Source organism: Capra hircus, chromosome 1 (genome assembly GCF_001704415.2).
Source record: "Capra hircus breed San Clemente chromosome 1, ASM170441v1, whole genome shotgun sequence".
Lineage (NCBI taxonomy): Eukaryota > Metazoa > Chordata > Mammalia > Artiodactyla > Bovidae > Capra > Capra hircus.
Genome location: NC_030808.1, coordinates 140,332,239 through 140,354,923, shown reverse-complemented (window position 1 = coordinate 140,354,923; position 22,685 = coordinate 140,332,239). Strand labels below are relative to the sequence as shown.

Sequence of the window (22,685 nt, the reverse complement as noted above, 5' to 3'; positions counted from 1 at the left end):
CATATTGAGTGCAGCACTTTCACAACATCCTCTTTTAGGATTTGAAATAGCTCAGCTGGAACAATCTGTTCCACTAGCTTTTGTTGTAGTGATACTTCCTAAGGCCAACTTGGCTTCACACCACAGGGTGTCTGGCTCTAGGTGAGTGATCACACCTTCATGGTTCAGTTCAGTTCAGTTGCTCAGTCGTGTCCAACTCTTTGTGACCTCATGGACTGCAGCACACCAGGCCTCCCTGTCCATCACCAATCCTCGGAGTTTGCTCAACTCATATCCATTGAGTCAGTGATGCCATCCAACCATTTCATTCTCTGTTGTCCCCTTCTCCTCCCATCTTCAATCTTTCCAAACATCAGGGTCTTTTCAAATGAGTCAGTTCTTTGCATCAGGTGGCCAGAGTATTGGAGTTTCAGCTTCAGCATCAGTCCTTCCAAGGAATATTCAGGACTGATTTCCTCTATGATGGACTGTTTGGATCTCCTTGCAGTCCAAGGGACTCTCAAGAGTCTTCTCCAACACCACAATTCAAAAGCATCAATTCTTCAGCTCTCAACTTCCTTTATAGTCCTAATCTCACATCCATATATGACTACTGGAAAAACCATAGCCTTGATTAGATGGACATTTGTTGGCAAAGTAATGTCTCTGCTTTTTAATATGCTGTCTACGTTGATCATAGAAGGCATCTTTCAATTTCATGGCTGAAATCACGATCTCCAGTGATTCTTGAGCCCAAAATAATACAGTCTGTCACTGCTTCCACTGTTTCCCTATCTGTTAGCCATGAAGTGATGGGAACAGATGCCATGATCTTAGTTTCTGAATGTTGAGTTTTTAGCCAACATTTTCACTCTCCTCTTTCACTTTCATCAAGATTCTCTTTCGTTTTTTCTTCGTTTTCTGCCATAGGGATGGTGTCGTCTGCATATCTGAGGTTATTGATATATGATTCCAGCTTATGCTTCATCCAGCCCAGGGTTTCTCATGATGCACTCTGCATATAAGTTAAATAAGCAGGGTGACAGTATACAGCCTTGACATACTCTTTTCCTGATTTGGAACCAGTCTGTTGTTCCATGTCCAGTTCTAACTGTTGCTTCCTGATCTACATACACATTTCTCAAGATCCTGGTCAGGTGGTCTGGTATTCCCATCTCTTTCAGAATTTTCCACAGTTTATTGTGACCCACACAGTCAAAGACTTTGGCATAGTCAATAAAGCAGAAATAGATGTTTTTCTGGAAGTCTCTTGCTTTTTGATAATCCAGTGGGTGTTGGCAATTTGATCTCTGGTTCCTCTGCCTTTTCTAAAACCAGCATGAACATTTGGAGTCTCACGGTTCACATACTGTTGAAATCTGGCTTGGAGAATTTTGAGCATTGCTTTACTAGCATGTGAGATGAGTGCAAATGTGCGGTAGTTTGAGTATTCTTTGGCATTGCCTTTCTTTGGGATTGAAATGTAAACTGACCTTTTCCAGTCCTGTGGCCACTGCTGAGTTTTCCAAATTTGCTGGCATATTGAGTGCAGCACTTTCACAGCATCAACTTTTAGAATTTGAAATAGGTCAGCTGAAATTCCATCACCTCCACTAGCTTTGTTCATTGTGATGCTTCCTAAGGCCCACTTGACTTCACATTCCAGGATGTCTGGCTCTAGGTGGGTGATCACACCATTGTGATTTTCTGAGTCATTAAGATCTTGTTTGTATAGTTCTGTGTATTCTTGCCATCCATCTTCTTATATGGATACAATTGTGAAATGAAATGTTTTCTGCTTTATGCTCTACCAGTAAACAGTTCTTTTCCCAATGCAAGTTTCTGAGCCCTGGTAAAGCAAAGATAGCTGTCTGGAAGCCATTAGCTCTTTCCTTCCAGGTAAGCACTCAGGAGCTCAGGGGGTTGGGAAGGATGTAAGAGGAACAGTAATCTTTTAACATTCAGATTACCTGAGCCTTCCTGCAAACTAGTATATAGCCTGACTCCTCCCCTGCCTCCTTTGAGTCAGCTCTCTCGTGGTCACCTGAGATAGTGTCTCCCAGGCTGCAGTCCTAAAATTCCCAACAGTTCTCCTTGGGATGAGCAGTCATAGGATCTACTTTCTCAACATGTTTTCTATACATCACACAGCAGTTGTAAGTATTTAGTCATCATGTTGTGTTTACACCCCTAGTACTTATTTATCTTCCAACTGGAAGTTTGTGCCTTTTGACCACCTTCCTCTCACCCTCCTCCCCACAATGAGCCTCATGTTCACTGTAGAGCAGATGTGGATGAAGTGGACCATATGTCAGGTCAGCTCATGCTGTAACAACAAAATAGGACAGAGTAGGTGGCTTAAACAGCAGAAATTTATTTTCTCACTGTCATGGAGGCTGGAAGTCCAAGATCAAGGTGTGGGCTGGGTTGGTTTCTCCTGAGACCTTCTCCTTGGCTTCTCACTTCACCATCACGTGGTCTTCCATCTGTGAGTGCACCACTGGCATCTCTCCATATGTCTGTATTTCCTCTTCTTATTAGGACAGAAGTCGGAATGTGTTGGGACCCACTCTAACAGCCCTATTTTAACTCAATTACCTCTTTGAATATCCCAGCTGCAGTCACATTCTGAAGTACTGAGACGGGATAGAAGTGGAGGGGAGTGAAAAAATTCAGCCTGTAACCGGGCATAAGAGCCCACGTTTGGCTGCAATAGGCCAGTTAGCTGAGTCTCAGCCATTCCGAGCCAATGTTTCCCAGTCTGCTCTGTTAAAGCTTCAGGTGTTCTGTGAGTATAATTTTCTCGCTTTAAATCATCACAGCTCAGTTAAGGCTCTGAGAAGTCCTCCAAAGGGGACTAGTGTAACTGAATCTAACCCAGGGTATCCCAAGATTATTGAATCATGGTGCTCCAATGTTTGCAAAATTCCTAGACAAAGTGAAACAAGAGGTCAGTGTCGTGAAGAAAGACCACCCAAGTGTGAGTTACAAGTGGGACTGACAACTTGCTTTACCAAGTTCAAGATATTGGAACATATTAAGTGTCTACTACTTGCCTACTAGTTGCAAGCAGTAGCCATCATGCAAATCCAACTCACACCAACATGGCCTGCATTTAGGAACAGCTATATTCTATTACATGTCATAGTTTCTCCCTCCATCCACCCATCTATCCATCCGCTTGTTGTTCAGCGGCCAAATCATGTCCAACTCTTGGATACCCCAAGGACTTCAACAGGCCAGGCTCCCCTGTCCTTCACTATGTCCTGGAGTGTGCTCAAATTCATGTCCTTTGAGTCAGTGGTGCTATCTAAACATCTCATCCTCTGTCACACCCTTCACCTTTTCCCCTTAGTCTTGCCCAGCATCAGGGTCTTTACCGATAAGTCAGCTCTTTATATCAGGTGGCAAAAGTATTGGAGCTTCAGCATCAGTCCTTCAGTGAATATTCAGGGTTGATTTCCTTTAGGATGGGGCTTCCCTTGTAGCTCAGCTGGTAAAGAACCCTCCTGCAAAGCGGGGGACCTTGGTTCGATCCCTGGGTTGGGAAGGTCCCCTGGAGAAGGGAAAGGCTACCTACTTCAGTATCCTGACCTGGAGAATTCCATGGACTAGGCTTGATCTCCTTGCAGTCCAAGGGACTCTCAAGAGTCTACTGCAGCACCACAGTTCAAAAGCATCAATTCTTCAGTACGCAGCTTTCTTTATAGTCCAACTCTGATGTCCATACATGACTACTGGAAAACCTATAGCTTTGACTATAGAGACTGTTGGCAAAGTGATGTCTATGCTTTTTAATATGCTGTCTAGGTTTGTCATAGCTTTCCTTCCAAAGAACAAGTGTCTTTTAACTTCATGCCTGCAGTCATCATCCACAGGGGTTTTGGGGCCCAAGGAAACAATATCTGTCACTGCTTCCTCATTTCCCCCTCCCTATGTGCTTCCAAATGATGAGACTAGATCCCATGATCTTAGTTTTTTGAATGTTGAGTTTTAAGCCAACTTATCCACTCTTGTCTTTCACTCTCATAAAGAGGCTCTTTAGTTCCTCTTCACTTTCTGCCATTAGAGTGTTGTCATCTGCCTATCTGTTCAGTTCAGTCTCTTAGTTGTGTCTGACTCTTTGCAACCCTATGAACTGCAGCACGCCAGGCTTCCCTGTCCATCACCAGCTCCCAGAGCCTGCTCAAACTCATGTCCCTCGAGTCAGTGATGCCATCTAACTATCTTCTCTGTTGTTCCCTTCTCCTCCTGCCTTTAATCTTTCCCAGCATCATAGTCTTTTCCAATGAGTTGGCTCTTTGCATCAGGTGGCCAAAGTTTTGGAGCTTCAGCTTCAAGTATCAGTCCTTCCAATGAATATTCAGGACTGATTTCATTTAGGATTGACTGATTTGATCTCCTTGCTGTCCAAGGGGTTGTTGATATTTCTTCTGGTAATCTTGATTCCAGCTTGTGATTCATTCAACCCGGCATTTCACATGATGTACTCTGCATAGAATTTAAAAAAGCAGGGTGACAAAATATAGCCTTGATGTACTCCTTTCCCAATTTAGGAGTTCCATGTCCAGTTCTAACTGTTCCTTCTTGACCTGCCCACAGATTTCTCAGGAGGCAGGTCAGGTGGCCTGGTATGCCCATCTCTTTAAGAATTTTCCAGTTTTGGTGCACACAGTCAAAGGCTTTAGTTTAGCCAATGAAGCAGAATTAGATGTTTTTCTGGACCTCTCTTGCTTTTTTTATGGTCCAACAGATGTTGGCAATTTGGTCTCTGGTTCCTCTGCCTTTTCTAAATCCAGCTTGTACACCCGGCAATTTATGTTCCCAGTACTGTTGAAGTCTAGCTTGAAAGATTTTGAGCATTACCTTGCTAGCATGTGAAATGAGTGAAATTGTATGGTAGTTTGAACGTTCTTTGCCATTGCTCTTCTTTGGGATTGGCGTGAAAACTGACCTTTTCTAGTCCTGTGGCCACTGCTGAGTTTTCCAAATTTGCTGGCATATTGAGTGCAGCACTTTAACACCATCATCTTTTAGAATCCGAAACAGCTCAGCTGGAATTCCATCACCTCCTTCTGTATCCATCCAGTGGAATGCACTTTATTGTACTCCTGAATCTGTGCTCTGGGCTAGAACACAACGCGGCCTAATCTCTGCAGTCTCGGAGTACCGATTCTGTTCTTTGGACACACTCTGGACATCTCATCAGGTAATGAAGGAAAGAGAGGAAGTGCACACTGACTGAAACCCATGGAGTTTCATGCAGCACCTTCCCTCGTGTGTTGTTAAGAGTGGATACCTCACATGAAGACAGGCTTTCTCCTCCCCAAGTTGTGGGGTTTCTTGTCCCTGTTTTCTCCTTACATGAGTGCAATGAAGCAGTCAGGATTGTCTGATTATATTTCTTTGTGAAAGTAGAAATGCTTTCCTAAATTTCCATTTACATACTATTAAAAAATGTAAAAGTTCTTAGTGGCTTATCTAGTATTTGCATCACTCTCTGGTGTGTGTGTGTGTGTCTGGTGTGGGGGCACATGTATTTTGTGGTGGGGGGTGTATTTGTGTGTTTGTATGTTTCAGAGTGTATATGTGTTTGTATATGTAGGGAGTACATTTGTGTGTTTGTATGTGTGTGGTGTGTGTGTGTCTGCATATGCTTTGTGTGGTGTGTGTATATGGTGTGTGGTAGGTGTATGATGTGTATGTGATGTGTGTGTGCATGTAGTATGTGTGATACATATGTGGGGTGTATTTTGTGCAGTGTGTATAGAGTGTCTATGGTGTGTGTGTGGTGTGTGGTATATGGTGTGTTGCATATGTGTGTGTATGTGTATGTACATATGTGTGGTAAGTGTGTGGTGTGTGTGTGGTATGTGTATATGACATATGGTATATGTGTGGTGTGTATATGTGTGTGTGTGGTGCGTGTATATCTGATGTGTGTGTGCTATGTTTGGATGTGCAGATGTGTATATGGTGTATGTGTGATGTGTGTGTGTGGTGTGTGATATGTGTGTATGGTGTGTTTGCATGTCTGCTGTGTATATGTGTGGTATGAGGAGTCAGTATATGGTATGTGTTATGTGTGTGGTGTGTATATGGTGTGTGTGTCTGCATATGGTGTGTGTATATGGTATGTGATGTGTGTGTGTGTGGTGAGTGTGTGGTGTGTGTATATGGTATATGTGTGGTATGCAGATGGTGTGTGTGTGTGTGGTATATGTATTTGTATATGGTCTGTGGTATATGTGTGGGTATGTGTATGGTATATATGTCTGTGTGTGGTGTGTGTATATGTGTCATGTGTTTATATGCTGCATGTGTGTCTGGTATTGTGTGTATATGGTGTGTACATGACTGCATGTGTTACATGTATATGATTTGTGTGTGGTGTGTGCATATGGTGTGTGTGTGTCTGCCTGTGGTGTGTGTGTGTATATGGTGTGTGGTATATGTGTGTGGTGTGTGTGTGTCAGGGGCGTGGTGAGGACCGAGAAAGGAGAGCTCTCTGATTCTGCTCTTTCCCTCCTTCCTTTCTCTGTGCTTTCTTAGGTTTTGGCACCACCCTTGGCAGTCGGCCCAGTGCACGGAGCGTGTGAGCTGGCCTCCTGCTCACAGCCTGTGATTCCTCCATCACAGGAGGAATCCATAGCCTCCATAGCCAGCTTCCTGGGGTCACCCACCGCCCCCGAAGGTTCCCACTCACACACACCACCCTGGCTGTCCAATACTCACCTGACTTTCTTACCAGCTTCCTATTACTTCCTCTCTCAGTATGTTTATGGAGACAATTTTGTGACACAGTTTATACATAGCAGGTAAGGTGGCAACACCATGGCCCTCTTTCCTGGATCACAGGAAGCTGTGGATCAGGGGGCAGAGGGCTAGGGCTCTACCACAGTAAGGGGCAGAGGCGAGGGTCACCCCTGGCTGTTCTCAGGGCTGCATGTGGTCACTGCAGTATCACCACTGGGTTCTGAGCATCACCTGCTTTGTCCGGGAGACAGCCAGACATGCAGACACTGCAGCATCGCCTACGGGAGAAAGGCCCTCTTGCCTCCCTAGCTGCCCTCCAGCTCCGCCCCGCCCACATTTTCTGCTCCTGCGCTTCCCTCTCCAGGCTGCTCCGAGGTGAGGTGGTTTTCTCCAGCTGCACACTCACCCTGCTTTGCATTCTGCACCCCAGTCCAGCACCATCTGAGGCTCATTAAGGAAACTAATCAATTCCATGCATCGCACCAGCACAGCAGATTACCGCACAGGCAGGGCCATTAGCAAGTCCGTGCATTAACACTTGGCATTTCCATGAATCAATATGCGGCCCTTGTAGAACAGAGCCTATTTTTTTGTTTTCTTCCATTAAGAAAAACTGAGGCCAAACATCACTTCTCAGATATTTCCAAGTGTGTCTTGTAGGAAGGAGGAACAGCATTTTTTTTTTTTTCCTGCAAAATCATGCGTTTGTATGGGCCAATTGTAGACCGTAATGGCTTTTATGAATATTTCTCCTGGGACTGACTGTGTCATCCATGGGTAGAATTTGGACTCCATCCTCAGTAATCATGGTTCACAATTTTTTTTGAAGCATCAGAGGGAATCATAGGAGTGGTGCACATGTCATTTTACTCACAGGGACCTACTTTAAAATGGATTCTATGTTTAATATTGGCTGAAATCTATGTGCAGTGAATGAAATTTCTATATGCGCTCTTTTCTCATTAATATTTCTTTAAAACTAGTGCAAGTTTCTAGCCTACATAAATTAATGAATAACACCAGTTAGGAAACGTGGTGGCTGAAAATGATTTCAAGTATATTCCCCCCACTGGTATTATCAATACTGCTTATGCCTTGTCAGCAAGTAAAATGTAAATGTTATGTGATCTTAGAATTGGTGAGATTTATTTACAGGGCTTCAGAGGGAAGTTTTAGTAGGCAGCTCTTACTCTCATTGTTTCCTACACAATGTATATGAAATTATTTTACAAGGTTGGGAGGGGAAATAAACTTCTCTTCCTAAAAACCAGGAAAACGATAGCAATGATCTGTTTCTACAGTAATTCCTTTATTCTGTGCAAAGGTGAATTTCTGCTCTACTTGGTCACTGGCACGAAAGGAATACAGATGAGGGAAAAGGAGGCTTTTGTAAGAGAACAAGTCAGTATTTGTGGCCTGTGATGATCCAAATAATCAGTAAGCTTGGAAATTCCCTCCTGAAGAGCTATCACAGAACCGAAGGCTGACTCAAGATTTCTTGAGAACGCTGGTATCCTTTCAACAGAATTTAAAATGAGAGCTCCGGCAAGACAGATCGAGGAAAAGGGCCTCTTTCTATTTTTTAAAAATACCCAACGTTCATGGTTTTCATATTTTCCTAGCCTGTAATTACTCTTAATCAAAGTACAACAAATAGTAAACAGTAAAAATGAAATAAATGTGGTGACAGTTTGCCAATAACGAGAAGAAAATGTTCCATCTGTCTAGCCGCGAGTAAAATGCGTGTAATTACTGCTCATTTTTCTCGTAATTGCTGAGTTATTAGTTTAAAGCTTACACCCAACTGGTGAACAGTGAGTACTGCCCGTTCCCTAATTATAGCTCTGCTTTGCCGAGCTTGAATCAGAGAAGGCGAGAGTGGGGAAAGCGATCTGAATTAACCCTGACAGCATGCAGAGAATGGTGACTGGCTATTTAATTTGAATTTTATAAACTCCGGGTGCCTGTGCCACCCAAATATTAAACTACAGAGCTTGTCATTCTGTTTCAGATTATGTTTTATTTTTTAATGAATCATCTTGAATCCATTTCCAGTGATGAACTTGGGAGGCGGTTTTTGCTGGAAACCATCCAAGCCGACCACCACCCTTTAAATCATATTTGTTAAAGTGACACACAGTTTATTTGTACCCAGGGCTCTAGGAGTGGTTATGTTCCTATCTTTTGATCAAGGAACTTCCTTTAGGAAGTTTAGGATTACATACAGGTAGTCTGACCTGACAGTACAGAGGACACAGCAGGGAAAGTATAAAAAAGAAGCATCTTCTTTAATCATTTCTGTCTGGGGCGTGTTAAAGCATTCAGGCAAATATAGCTGCAATTTATTTATTTCCCTAATACATGATCTTACCTCTAAGGTTCACTTAAGAAAGACCGTTCTTATCAGAATGAATACTATAGATGCCTTTGCCCATGACTGTTTTAGCAAGAGTAGACATTTCTGGGGTAATTTTATTTGGATCTTTTTCTTTGGGCTGCATGCAGGGTGGTAGCTCCCTTCAGACCAAGACAGTGTTTGCAAAACGAAGGTGGGCTCTATTATGCACTGAACCCTAACTCTGGGGGTATTCCTAACAAAACCTGGGTTTGCAGCACACCTGGATCTAAGAACTCTGGTGACAGGAACGCCTGTAGAAAGGCATAGTCACCAGCCACGGGGTATTTGTCGAATGAGACAGTGTAAAATAAGTTGTCGAATCCTAGGTTAAAACAGTTGTATTGGAGTGATTTTTTTTCCCCTGGCAAATCAAGTCATTTGAGGTACAGAAGAGGAGACAATGAAAATATAGCATTTTATTTCTCTGAGCCTAAATGATGCAAGACATTTTTCTATGCTAGAGAGGTTATTATAAAAATAATAATTATGGCAAAACTTAGTGTGGGATATTCGCTGGTGTAAACCTTACACTTTCAAAAAGAGGGGAGATGAAGGGAGGTCTTAGTCGTTATTGGATAACCTAGAATCAGAGTCAAAGTCATTACCATGCCTAGCTGCAGAAGCAGCAAATTCCTCCCTGCTTCCTTCTCTCTCTGAAAGAGCAAGGTGCAGAAGAGAGAGCATATTTAACCTCCTGGTTGAGATAAGCTGGTGAAAATCATGGAACTGTATTTAAAAAATCTTCCTTCTAAGCCCCTGAGAACTGCAGCATCCCAGAGTTTTTTGAGCTGCGCATAAATGTCTTTGCTGCCAGGGATCACGGACGCATTATGCATAATCCTTTGGTTGTGCTCACCAGCTGGGGAACAGAGATAGTGAGTGCTGGGGGTTTTCAGCTTTAAAAACGGTGCCCATGCTTCACCCAAAAGCAGAGAAATGGAATGAGTATTTGCATAATCTATCCAGAGTTCCCTCGGTTTCTTTCAATCTTCTTATCATGTTTTTAAAAAAATCTATTAAGAGAATATTAGAACAAAATGCATTTTCCTCTTCAGAGAATTTATTTCGCCTGTTTTCAGGTCCTATAGGGCTTTTATTTGCTTTATTTATTTATTTTATGCAAGGCTTTGCCTTTTTTTTTTTTTTTTAATTTGTTCCCACCATTTTCTATTTGCATCAACAGCGCATGTATAGGTCAATTCTTTTGACTTGGAAACTTAGTTCTGAGCTGCCATAAAATTATTGTCTAAAAAGATCCCCAATAAAGTGAAGTGTGAACATTGTGGTACCTTAAATCCTGGGAGGGAAACAGAAAAATGAAAAATTCACAGTGTCAATGGCTTCTTAATTCTATGTTGATTTCTGTCATTTACTCAGAAAATTTGGTGAAGTGGGTTCTTGTGTACTTGAAAGGACTACTCCTGGGTCATCCTATACTCACACACACACAGACACACACACAGACAACATACACAATTGCACACACACAGACACACAGACACACAGATACATACATATCACATACACACTCACTCACTCACAGATACACTCAGGTACACAAACTGAGACACACACACACTGGTACACAGCCTCTGATGTATCAATAATAAGCCTTCTTTCCAAAGTCTGTGCTGCTAAGACCAGCTGGCCAATCTGCCTCCCTGTCTCCCTTTCTTTCTTTCTCAGTTGGATTATTTTCATTAGCTCTACTTTTAAAATCTTCCCTTTGTGCTGTGCTCTGCCAAGTCGCTTCAGTCATGTCTGACTCTTTGCGACCCCATGGACTGTAGCCCTCTAGGCTCCTCTGTCCATGGGGATTCTCTCGGCAAGGATACTGGAGTGGGTTGCCACGCCCTCCTCCAGGGAATATTCCAAACCCAGGGATCGAACCCACGTTTCTTACGTCTCCTGCATTGGTAGGTGGGTTCTGTACCACCAACTCCACCTTTAACTCCTGGCAATTGTCAATCTGGATCGTCTACTGAAACCATGTTGTTGAGAGTCACCCACAACCATTTCGTTCTGAAAGGCCACGGTCGTCCCCTCTGGACCCCACCCTGGCATCTGGTGCTGCTGTCCTGGCCTCTCCTCCTAAGAGCCCTGTGCCTCACTCTCCTCTGTTTCTCTCCCTTTTCTTTATTCACCCCTTTCTCTCCTGTGGATGGAATTCCTCTTGGTTTTCCTGCCCTGGCTGCCCCCTTTATCTGTTCCCCTTCTTCCTTAAACTATGACCTCCATACAAGCTATCCCCAAATGCATTCATTCCTTCCTTCCACAGATGCATTCTGAGACCCTCCTGTGTGCTGGGTGCTGTCTCAGGGACTGGGGATATGGTATATATTGTGCTCAGTCACTCAGTCATATCCCTGACTCTTTGTGAACTCATGGACTGTAGCCTGCCCCACCCCCCCAGCCTCCTCTCTCCATGGGATTTTTCAGGCAAGAATTCTGGAGAGGGTTGCCATTTCCTACTCCAGGATCTCTTTCCAACCCAGGGATCGAACCCACATCTCCTGTGTCTTCTGCACTGGCAGATAGATTATTTTACCGCTGAACCACTTGTGAATTGGGGATAAGATAGGACAGTTTTAAAAAGGTAAAAATTCTTGTCTTAATGAAGCCTGAATTCCAATGGGAGAAGAAAACAGAAGTATTGAGATAAACATGTAAAATATGATACATTTGCTAATGATAAACCAAGAAACGGTAAGAATTTGGGGCTGTTAAACATTATCTCAGGGAGATAGTGAAGGACAGGGAAGCCTGGCATGCTGCAGACCATGGTGTCACAAAGAGTCAGGCATGACTGAGCGACTGAACAACAACAAAACACTTTAAATTGGGTGGTTGGTGAGGATGTTTTGGAGAGGTGATAGCAGAGCAGCAGCCTGACAGGGAAGATGCGAATACATTTGGAGGAAGAGCCATCCAGGCAGATAGAACCTTGTGTGCGAAAGTGGAAAATTAGTGCCATTGCCTTCCCTGATCGCTCAGTTGCTAAAGAATCCACCTGCAATGCAGGAGACCCAGGTTCGATTCCTGGGTTGGGAAGATCTCCTGGAGAGGGGATAGGCTACCCACTCCACTATTCTTGGGCTTCCCTAGTGGCTCCTCTGGTAAAGAATCCACCTGCAACGTGGGAGAGCTGGATTCAATCCCTGAGTTGGGAAGATCCCCTGGAGAAGGGAACAGCTACCCACTCTAGTATTCTGGCCTAGAGAATTCCATGGACTGTATAGTCCATGGGATCACAAAGAGTTGGACACAACTGAGAGACTTTCACTTTCAAAAGAAGCCACAGTACACCCTGAGCTGGAAGTGAAGACCCCAAGAGCCAAAGTTCATGCTGCTGTCAGGAAGTCCCCCTGCCCACAGGGCAATGCCGTCTGTGTGCACATGGAGAGTGGACGCCATGGTCATGGGCAGACGAGCATGCTGGCCATTCTCCAGTAAACCTTAAAGAGACATGCTTACATGATGTATCTTTGAGATTATTTTTAAGGACTATATCCCAATGTACTGCAACAAAAATAGCTACAAAGGTATTTTAATTTTTAAAAATTAGTGTATGTTCCTGGATCAAGAAAATGAGTGAGTAAAGTCACTCAGTCATGTCCAACTCTTTGTGACCCCATGGACTGTAGCCTACCACGCTCCTCTGTCCATGGGATTTTCCAAGCAACACTGCTGGAGTAGGTTGCCATTTCCTTCTCCAGGGGATCTTCCTGACCCAAGAATCGAACCCAGGTCTCCCTCATTGTAGGCAGATGCTTTACCATCTGAGCCACCAGGAAAAAAAAGAAATGGCAAATCCATCATGTCTGTCCTTTGACAGAAAACATGCTTGTTTCCTGTCTCTTTGAGTCCCACATACCCGAACGTCTTATTCTGTTCAACACTTGCTTCCACAACTCACCTAGCCCCTCATGGCCTTGCTCTATTTCTCAAATGATCCCCACATTGCCCTCATGTCACTCTTCTAACCAGTGCCCTTTATGTTGTTGCTGTTTAGTTGCTAAGTTGTGTCCAACTCTTTGTGACTCCATGGACTGCAGCATGCCAGGTTTCTCTGTCCTCCAGTATCTTCCAGAGTTTGCTCAAACTCATGTCCATTGAGTTGGTGATGCTATCGAACCATCTCATCTTCTGCTGCCCCTTTGCCTTTTGCCTTCAGTCTTTCCCAGCATCAGGGTCTTTTCCCATCAGGTGGCCAGAGTATTGGAGCTTCAGCTCAGCATCAGTCCTTCCAATGAATATTCAGGGTTGATTTCCTTTAGGATTGACCAACTTTTTTTTTTAACCACAAATAAGATCTTTTATTTGTCTCCATTAAGAGTCTGCATTTTAAACTGATTCTTGGACTGGTGGCTTGTATCCATCAGCTCGTTCAACTTTAGCACCTGTCTCATCCCCAGTAGCTTTTCTAGAACTACTGCCTTCACCATGTAGCTCCACGAATTTTCCCAATTCAAATTTGGGCTTCTTCAGCATTTTTACTTTTCTAACAGAGACATCATGGAGCAGATAAATCGATTGGCAGGCCTTTTCTATGTCTTTTCCGGTGCTATCTGGAATTAATTCATTGACCACCTCTCTCAAGTCATCTGTCTGCACCTCTCGGGTCATGCTTTCCATCGTCTTGCGGATCTGGTACTCCTGCTGGTGCTGGGCATAAGAGGTCTTCGGAATCTGATTGTTGCGCTTTTTAGTAAAACCCACACAGAAGAGACAAAGCAAGTAACCATCGGTAGTCTTGACGTCAACGTGAGCTTCAATCATGGCCTGCCATTTTTTGACCATGGAGCACATTTTGTCACGGGTAAGATCCACACCATGAAAATTAGTCAGGCAGTTTTCCCCTTAACATCCTCAGTAATTAGCCTGAATTTTCTAAATGCTACTTCATCATTCTGCAGGTCAGCAAGACTCACTTCCAAAACACCACCTTTGAGGCCATCAGACGTGATTTTGGTTCCTTGAGTTCTCGTGACCAGTGTTTTCCCAATATTCCTTATATTGAACATAGCTGGTGCTTTCACATCATACCAATCTTTTTTAGAAAATGGGTCAACCACTTTCTTCTTGGCTCCCTTTTTGCCTCTTTTCGTAAGGCGCTTGTTCTTGCCGACCATCATGGTGCCGCTCAGAGAGCCAAAAGGGCTAGAATTGACTATTTTAATCTTTTTGTCCAAGGGATTCTCAAGACTCTTCAGCACCACTGTTTGAAAGCCCTTTATAGGTTGTGATCCTATCCCCAGTTTCTAGCCACCCCCTCCTTTCTTCTCTGTGTATGCACTGCCCAGATAGAAAAATCTGCATGTGTGTTTCCTGAGGAAGTAGTGTTGGATGCACAGGCTTTAAACTAATACATTAACATTCACATGTTTCTTTCTCTTGGCATTTGCCATGTAGTTGTTTGAGATTTTTGCATATCTTATCTTGTTGTTGTTATTTTACTAATTGCTAATTTGATTTATTCAGAAGCTATCTGCCCAACTTAGGAATTTCCAGGACATTTTGAGAGTGAAGAGTGAGGGAAGATATTTGGAACTCTAATTGCACTGTTGCATCTGAGCTGTGGGGAGAGTGTGAATAATATCCATGTGTCAAGTACCACACACTCAGACATGACCTGAAATGGGTATTGCTGTCTGATTGGGTGGTCACCCCCTGCCTCCTAGGACTACCAGGATTTGATTGGGTGGGATACGGTTCCTCTATTACCATATGAGATGCTATAGAAAAAAATCAGTTCGGACTGCCACTCCCCTCTTCTGAAACCCAAGCATCACATTCAGAGTTGGAATCTATTAAAGTAACTGTGATTCAGCATTTATTTTTATTCTCTGGTGTTGCATTCGTTGTGTTGTGCTCAGTCATGTCCTACTCTTTGTGACCCAGTGGGCTGCAGCCTGCCAGGCTTCTCTGTCCTTGGAATTTTCCAAGCAAGAATACTGGAGTGGGTTGCCATTCCCTTCTCCAGGAGCTCTTCTTGACCCAGGGATTGAACCTTGGCCTCCTGCATTGGCAGGCAGATTCCTTACCACCTGAGCCACCTACCTGTGAACATATATGGGCTTCCCCAGTGGCTCAGCAGTAAAGAATCTGCTTTCAATGCAGGAGATGCAGGTTTGATCCCTGGGTTAGGAAGATCTCTTGAAGGAAATGGCAACCCACTCCAGTATTCTTTCCTGGAAAATTCGATGGTCAGCCTGGCAGGCTGCAATCCACTGAGTCACAAAGAGTTGGATATGCCTGAGCACACACCAAGAATATATATATTATTTGTTTTATATGTATGTACATATATAACACAATTATTTAATAGATGCACACACATGTACATGTCCATATACATGTCTTGCATGTACATGTGTGTCTACATGTATAAGACAGCCCTTTTGCACAAGTGTATATGTGTAAAAGATCCGGCAGAGTAGGGACTGTTATTCTTACCATTTTACAGACAGAAACTCTGCTTGCTGAGGGGCCCTGTCCACTTGGTGGTGACCCCCAGCCCACAGAGATCAGATTTCACCTCACTTCATCAGAGTGGACAATTCTGATGGATCAGTACATAAGCAGGTACTTTTTTTCTCTCCAGTTATGCTTGTGGACTCTTAATTAACTGTGTCCATAGGGAAACATGTCTTTCTAATCAACGCTTGCAAATAGTCCTGAGGTGGTTCCTGGTGAAGAGATAGAAGGGAAGGCATAGTGCTGCCCGCTCTGGGTGCTCAGTCCCCTCCCCAGACCCCGTGCCCTCTGCTCTCACATGCCAGGTCAGGGCCTTGAGGGTCTCTTCACTTGCTGAAAGAGCTCCATGGCCTTTCCCTGGTTAATAGTTACAGTCTTACATGTACCCCAGCGTTTACTGCAGCACTATTTACAATAGCTAGGGCATGGAAGTAAACTAGGTGCCTACCAACAGATGAGTGGGTAAGGAAGTTGTGGTACATATACACAATGGAATATTACTCAGTCATAAAAAAGAATGCATGTGAGTTGGTTCTAATGAGGTGGATGATCCCAGAGCCTATTATACAGAGTGAAGTAAATCAGAAAGAGAGAAATAAAGAGCATGTATTAACACATTTATATGGAATCTAGACAGATGGCACTGATGAGCCTATTTGCAGGGCAGCAGTCAAGACACAGACATAAGGAAAGGACTTGACACAGTGGGGCGAGGAGAGGGTGGGGTGAATGGTGAGAGCAGGATGGAGACTTATACACCACCGTACGTAAGACAGAGAGCCAGTGTAAATATGCTGCATGACTCAAGGAACTCAAACCCGGGTTCTGTGACAACCTAGAAGGATGGCATGTTGTGAGAGGCAGGAGGAAGGACCCAGAGGAAGGGGACATGTGTGTATCTGTGGCTGATTCGTGTTGATGTATGGCAGAAACCAGCACAGTGTTGTAAAGCAACTATCCTTCAATTAAAAATTAATTTAAAAAAAAAAAACAAGAAAAGCTAGAGTCTTATACTGTCATTCATCATGTTTTTGTGTTATAGTCAGTACACCATGTAAGACTTAAAAGAAATGACATTTAATGTGCTTTTTCTGATTAAACCAAAAATAACTTTAAGCTTTTCTGCCCTTACTTACATATTCCACTCCACTTATCTGGGTAAATATTTACTGAGTGCCTAATATATGACAATATACACTAGGGTCCAGAGACGCTCATGGTTTTTACCGTCCAAGAGTTACTTAAATTAAGGCTACTAGCCCCATGATGATGGATATCACAGTTCTGTGAACATCACCATTTGTGACTTTGAGCCCAGCTCTGACAGATGAAAAGGTGCCAAGCAGGAGGACAGAAAAGGAAGGACATGGGAATGTCAGGGCTATGCCTTATGCAGACTCATGGGACCAGAAGAGCGTGTGTGTGTGTGTGTGTGTGTGTGTGTGTGTGCGTGTGTGTGTGTGCGCGCGCGCGTGCAGTATATGCACAGTGACGTATTTATTCACTCTTTGCTTCAAAGCTATTTTTGAGCACTCACTTTATACAGCACGGCCTCATGTTAAACTTAGTTTGGCAACACAGTTGAGTGCAACTTAGTCCCTCTCTTCAAGGGGATCAGAATTAAGTAGGTGGAAAAATAGATATGGTCACAAACTATAAAATAAAATTCTGAGGCAACAGTATGGGAGAGGAGAGTAATAAAACCACTCGAGAAGTTCGTATGCCCCCACTGTCAGGCAGCAGGGATGTGTCAGAAAATGCTGTGGTGAGCTGAGCCTTCATCTCTGCCCGAATCCTACAGCCCTGCTTCTAGACGCTGACTTTCCCTTCCTTGCCATACTTCCTAACCGCCTCAGTCTGGCTCACTTTCTGGGTTATAGTCTCAGTGCTACTTGACTCTCTCAGTATAAATTAATTTCATTAGAATGTTGCCTTATTAATTTACTTCTAGCCTCTGGCATCACTTGTCTATGGAGTGAACTGTTGGGTCACATCAGAATCTGCTTTAACGAATGTGTTTCTAAAAGGGATTTTATCTCAGTATCGAATCTCAGACTTTATAGGAGCTACATCCCTTTCTGTACATTTCTTATGGTTTCTATATAAACCACTAATTTAATATTTACGACATTCTACAGATCACATCCAAGTTAGGGCTGTACTATTTAGGAATCTCCAAAGTGTATGAAAGCTTGGTGTTTTAGAAAAGAACACCAATTCCAGTTTTTTTGTTCAGGCTGGCAGCAGCGCGTGGTTGCATACTGCGTTCATTCTCCTTTCTTTGCTCTAAGGTGAGAGTGGTGTGGATGCAGACTCCTCTTATTTTAAAACCTGGAAGACGAAACGTGACTGAAAGAGTTACTTGCATTTTCAAGCCCCTGGAAAGAGAAACAGAAAACATGAAAAGCAGTGATCTTTCTATGCACTGAAGACCACTTTGTCATTTTACTTCTCAATAGATACAACTTTCCTTTCAACATGTAATAAATAACAAGATAGCCAGGAGTCTTGCAATAAAGTATTGATACATACTATTTTCCTGGAGGGGTTTCCCAGGTGGCAGAACCTGTCTGCCAGTGTAGGAGATGTGGGTTTGATCCCTGGGTCAGGAAGATTCCCTGGAGCAGGAAATGGCACACGCTCCAGTATTCTTGCCTGGGAAATCCCACAGCCACAGGAGCCTCGTGGGCTACAATCCAAGGGGTTGCAAAGAGTCAGACATGACCGAGCACAAGCTTGGGAGAGGGTGAGGGTGGCGCTTGGCAGAGACCTCATTACTCAGGACTGTTTGGAAGGCAGGCGGGGCCCTGGTTTCATTGTTGAGAGTCCGAGCAGGGCTAAGATGCTGCCGTGCCTGTGATGGGAGAAGAGGGGATGGATAAAGGCTTGGGGTAGATATTGTGCCTGAGATATGTTACTAAAGGAACGACAAAGCCACTGCGATGCTTCTTGCTTTTGAGGCTGAGTGGCCAGGTCTCAAAGCCAGGGATGCATTGAGGAGAGAGGATTGGTGAAAGAGCCATGGGTGTGTCCAGGCCATCTTGGCTCTCAGGCGGCCTTGATGGGGCAGCTGTAGTGAGGAAAGCACCCTCCATCCCACCTCCTCACTTAGGCTTATGGGCTGCTTGTGAGGCGAGGGGGTACCCACAGGGGATGCTCCAGTGGGTCCCGGCTCAGCAGGTGGCACGGAGTATCCCTCCTGGCCAGTGGATGACTGCTGTGAGTGCTGCTGCTGATGGAGCCCCCTTGACCACTGGAGGCTCAGCTGGCTCCTACGCTGGCCTTGGGCATGGGCAGTGGAGGTCTCCCAGACATTTGGACCATGCCCGTCCAGGCACCGTTCACTCGGTCTGCCCTTCAGCTGCTCCTGGCTTTCCCGCTTCTTGAACAAGCTCCCTAAGGAGGTTGTTCACAGCATCTGGAGCCACATTCCATCTGATAACCCCTCTATCTCCCTTTCCTTGCTCCTTTCCTCTCTCTCTCCTGCTCTCAACCTCCTTTGAATCTTGTGAACTGCTTTCTCTACATCTTCATTTATTTACAGGATGATAAATATAACTGTAGCCAGCCATAGGCAAATTCTTATCAGTGGGCTACAATAGCTGACTTGTTTGGGGGTGATTTTATCTATAATTTCTGCCCTCTTATGTCCAAAAGGCCTGCAAAGCCCAGCTATTGCAGCCACGGGGTCTTGCCCAGAGCCCTTCCATCAGCACCAGCATCAGCAGTTCGGGAAGCCAGCACAGCTCCTTGGAGGCTCCAGGCATGGCCAGGGAGATGCCCTTGCAAGCTCAGACCTATAAAGGGAGCCCACTTCCACTGCATGAACGTGCTTCCAAAGGCGTGCTCTTGTAGAACCTTCCAGCACACAGGGAAGCAAGCTGGGCTAGCGTCCCTGTTTTATGAGCAACATATCAAGGTGCAGGGAGTTTGAAGACCTGCCCATGGCTGCTACGAGAGTGTTAGAGCCAGGGCACCGCCAACCGTTTATTTTCCCTTCTGCACCAGAAGCCAGCATGTCACATTAGACTGGGGGCCTTCTGGAGGGTGAGGTGCCCACAGAGGCTGGAGGATCACAGGCTGTTACTGCATCCATTTCTGGTTTGGACTGGGAGGATAACTGATAGCTTCCCTGGTATTCTCAGTTCTGAAATTCTAGTATCCAGATGCATTCAGCTAAACATGGAAAACTGCCTAAACTGTGTCCAAGTGAAGAGAGCAGTTATCTGTTCAAATGACAGATTCTCATGTGTTAACTCCTTCTTATCAACCCCATCCCTATTGGGCAGGAGATAAGGCAAAGGAAGAAATGGTCCTGGGAAGTAATATCGGGGTCGCAAAGGTACTGAATACCTTGGAGGAAAACAGCAAGTCCTCCATGTGAGTCATCTGAGTACCACCGTGGGCTCAAAAGCCATGCCCAGCAAAGATGATGTTTTATTTTGAAGAAATAAAGACGTTGTTGATGAGCGAGGCATGGAAATAATTTACTAGAGGGAATCTGAAAGTTGGAAAAGGGAATACGAGCGAGTAGAGCAGGTAAGTAATGGGTTTAATTATCCAGTGTGGTAATTGGGCAGGAGGAGTCACGCAGGATGGAGCAGACAGAGGAGGTGGTGAGGGGAGCTCAAGGGATGGTGTTGACCCACAGGCTGATGGAGGAAGGGCAGAGGCTTTGGAGTCATATGGAGGGGATGTGGGGGATGTCCAGAGATGTACCTATAAAATAATTCCAAGTGGCTTGGCGGAAACTTGTGAGTCCAGAAAGCTCAATGCTGGCATACAAACTTTTTACTTAATAATTTGGTATATTTAATGGCTATAACTACTAAAGAGTTTGGGGTGAAAGTTATGGCATCTGATTTTGGAAAATGACAATACTTTTACTCTCCAGATTTACGACAAAGATGCTGTAACTCTGAGTCTTTCTTTTGTCAGCCCCTTGACCTGGGTTCTCTGCAGGGTCTTCTCTCCCTGGTCAGCCTTTAAAGCCCATTCTTTTTATCTGACTTCCTGGACTTGCTGCCTCCCCAGGACTCATTAGATCTGATTCCTGTTTTTGATCCCACAGATGATCAGAGACCAAGGTGTCCTCCACATTTCTCAACTGAATGTGTTCCAAGAGCCCTAGTTCAAGATCAAGTTATATTGTAATAATCTGTCCACTTTGGGGTAACATTTCACCATGTGCGTGCATGCTCAGCCACTTCAGTTATGCCCGACTCTGACCCCATGGACTGTAACCCACCAGGCTCCTCTGTTCATGGGATTCTCCAGGCAAGAATACTGGAGTGGGTTGTCATGTCCTCCTTCAGGGGATCTTCCCACTCCAGGGATCTAACCCGCATCTCCTGCAGTGCGGGTGGATTGTTTACTCACTGAGCCACTTGGGAAGCCCAACACTCCACCACATCAGTGACCAAAACAAGTCACATGGACAGTACTGATATCACTAGACTATAGCTGTGCAATCTTCCCCAGAGGAGTTCTGACGGGCTGCATTGCCTGGATACAGTCTGCCCACGAGATACACAGTTACTCATTTTCATTAGACACAGCCCCTTCTGAAGCAATAAATTATGTTAATTTTATTTCAACTTAATTTTGACTTTTCCAGAATCAAAGGACTTGGGAGATTTATATGGGTAATCTCATTTCATTCCAGGAATGTTTGGCCCATGGTTCTCAACCTCTGGACCTTTGTGTGGAGGTAGAGACTGAATTATTTCAAAGAGAAAGCAGTGCCATATATATGCTAGTACTTCCCACAGACTAAGTCATATGATATAGACACAGAGATGGATAGATGGATGGATGCTGGGAAATAATGAGGGCAGGAGGAGAAGGGGTGACAGAAGATGAGATGATTGGATGGCATCACCGACTCAATGGACATGAGTCTGAGCAAACTCTGGGAGATGGTGATGGACAGGGCCTGGTGTGCTGCAGCCCATGGGGTCGCAGAGTAGGACGTGACTTAGCAACTGAATGACAACAACAGATAGACAGGCAGATAAAGTACTTAGTATATGTCAACGACTGTTCTAAGTGTTTTATACATGTTTACTCAAGAATCAGCAAACTTTTTCTATAGTGGGAAAGATCCTAAGCATTTTTTGCTTTGTGGGCCATGAAATCCTTGTCATAACTGCATAAGACTCTGCCATCCCTGTGTAAAAAGCAGCTGCATACAATAAATTCTTATGAGCATGTCTATGTCCTAATACGGATTTGTTTATAAAAATGACCTGGCTTTACTCATGGGCTGCAGTTCGTTGACCCCTGTATTAACTTATTTTTTCTTCTGATAATCCTAATATTACCTTCATTTTATAGTTAAAGGAGATGAGGCTCACAGAGGTGCCCTTATAAGAGGTGCTCTTATTAGAGGTCACCTAGCTGCAAAGTGGGAGAGTCACACGGGGAACAGGGCAGCCTGTTCAGGGTCCACGTTCCTCACAATGAGGATACATTGCTTCTCTGGTGGTGATGTCCTGGTGTATTCAGATTGACTGCTGAAACATAGATCAGAAAAAGAGGGATTGGCTCCCCAGATATTTAATAGCTTGGCAATTTTATGGTTGATCTCTCTCACCATCCAAGACACACGTTATTCAGCTTTCATCATGCTGAGGTTCTGTGCCGTGTTTAACCACACTGGATATAAAACTAGATAATACACTAATACAAAGTGGTAAAAATGTACCATCTCATGATTTCTGGCATTCACTTACATACAACTCGGGGTATGGTCAAGTTTCTTATTGGTGCTCCCCCCAGCCGGGGGTGGGGGCTCAGTTCCTCAGTTGTGTCTGACTCTTTGCAACACTATAGACTGTAGCCCACCAGGCTGCTCTGTTCATGGAATTCTCCAGGCAAGAGTTCTGGAGTTGGAGTCCATTCCGTTCTCCAGGGGATCTTCCCCACCCAGAGATCGAAACCGGGTCTCCTGCATTGCAGGCAGATGCTTTACCATCTGAGTCACTAGGGAAGCCCTCCGCCCGGGTAGAATAAAAGGTAAAAAGCACAGCAGAGAGACTCTGTCCGAGGATGAGGAAAGTCACTGTGGTCACAG

General features: G+C 44.4%; 1 protein-coding gene and 1 pseudogene across 1 annotated transcript in view; one reads left to right on the top strand and one right to left on the bottom strand.

The window, feature by feature from the left end:
• DSCAM (DS cell adhesion molecule) overlaps positions 1-22,685 on the top strand; it is an 833,405-nt gene that overhangs the window by 220,818 nt on the left and 589,902 nt on the right. The window lies entirely within an intron of this gene.
• Positions 13,440-14,268, bottom strand: LOC102179816 (annotated as a pseudogene).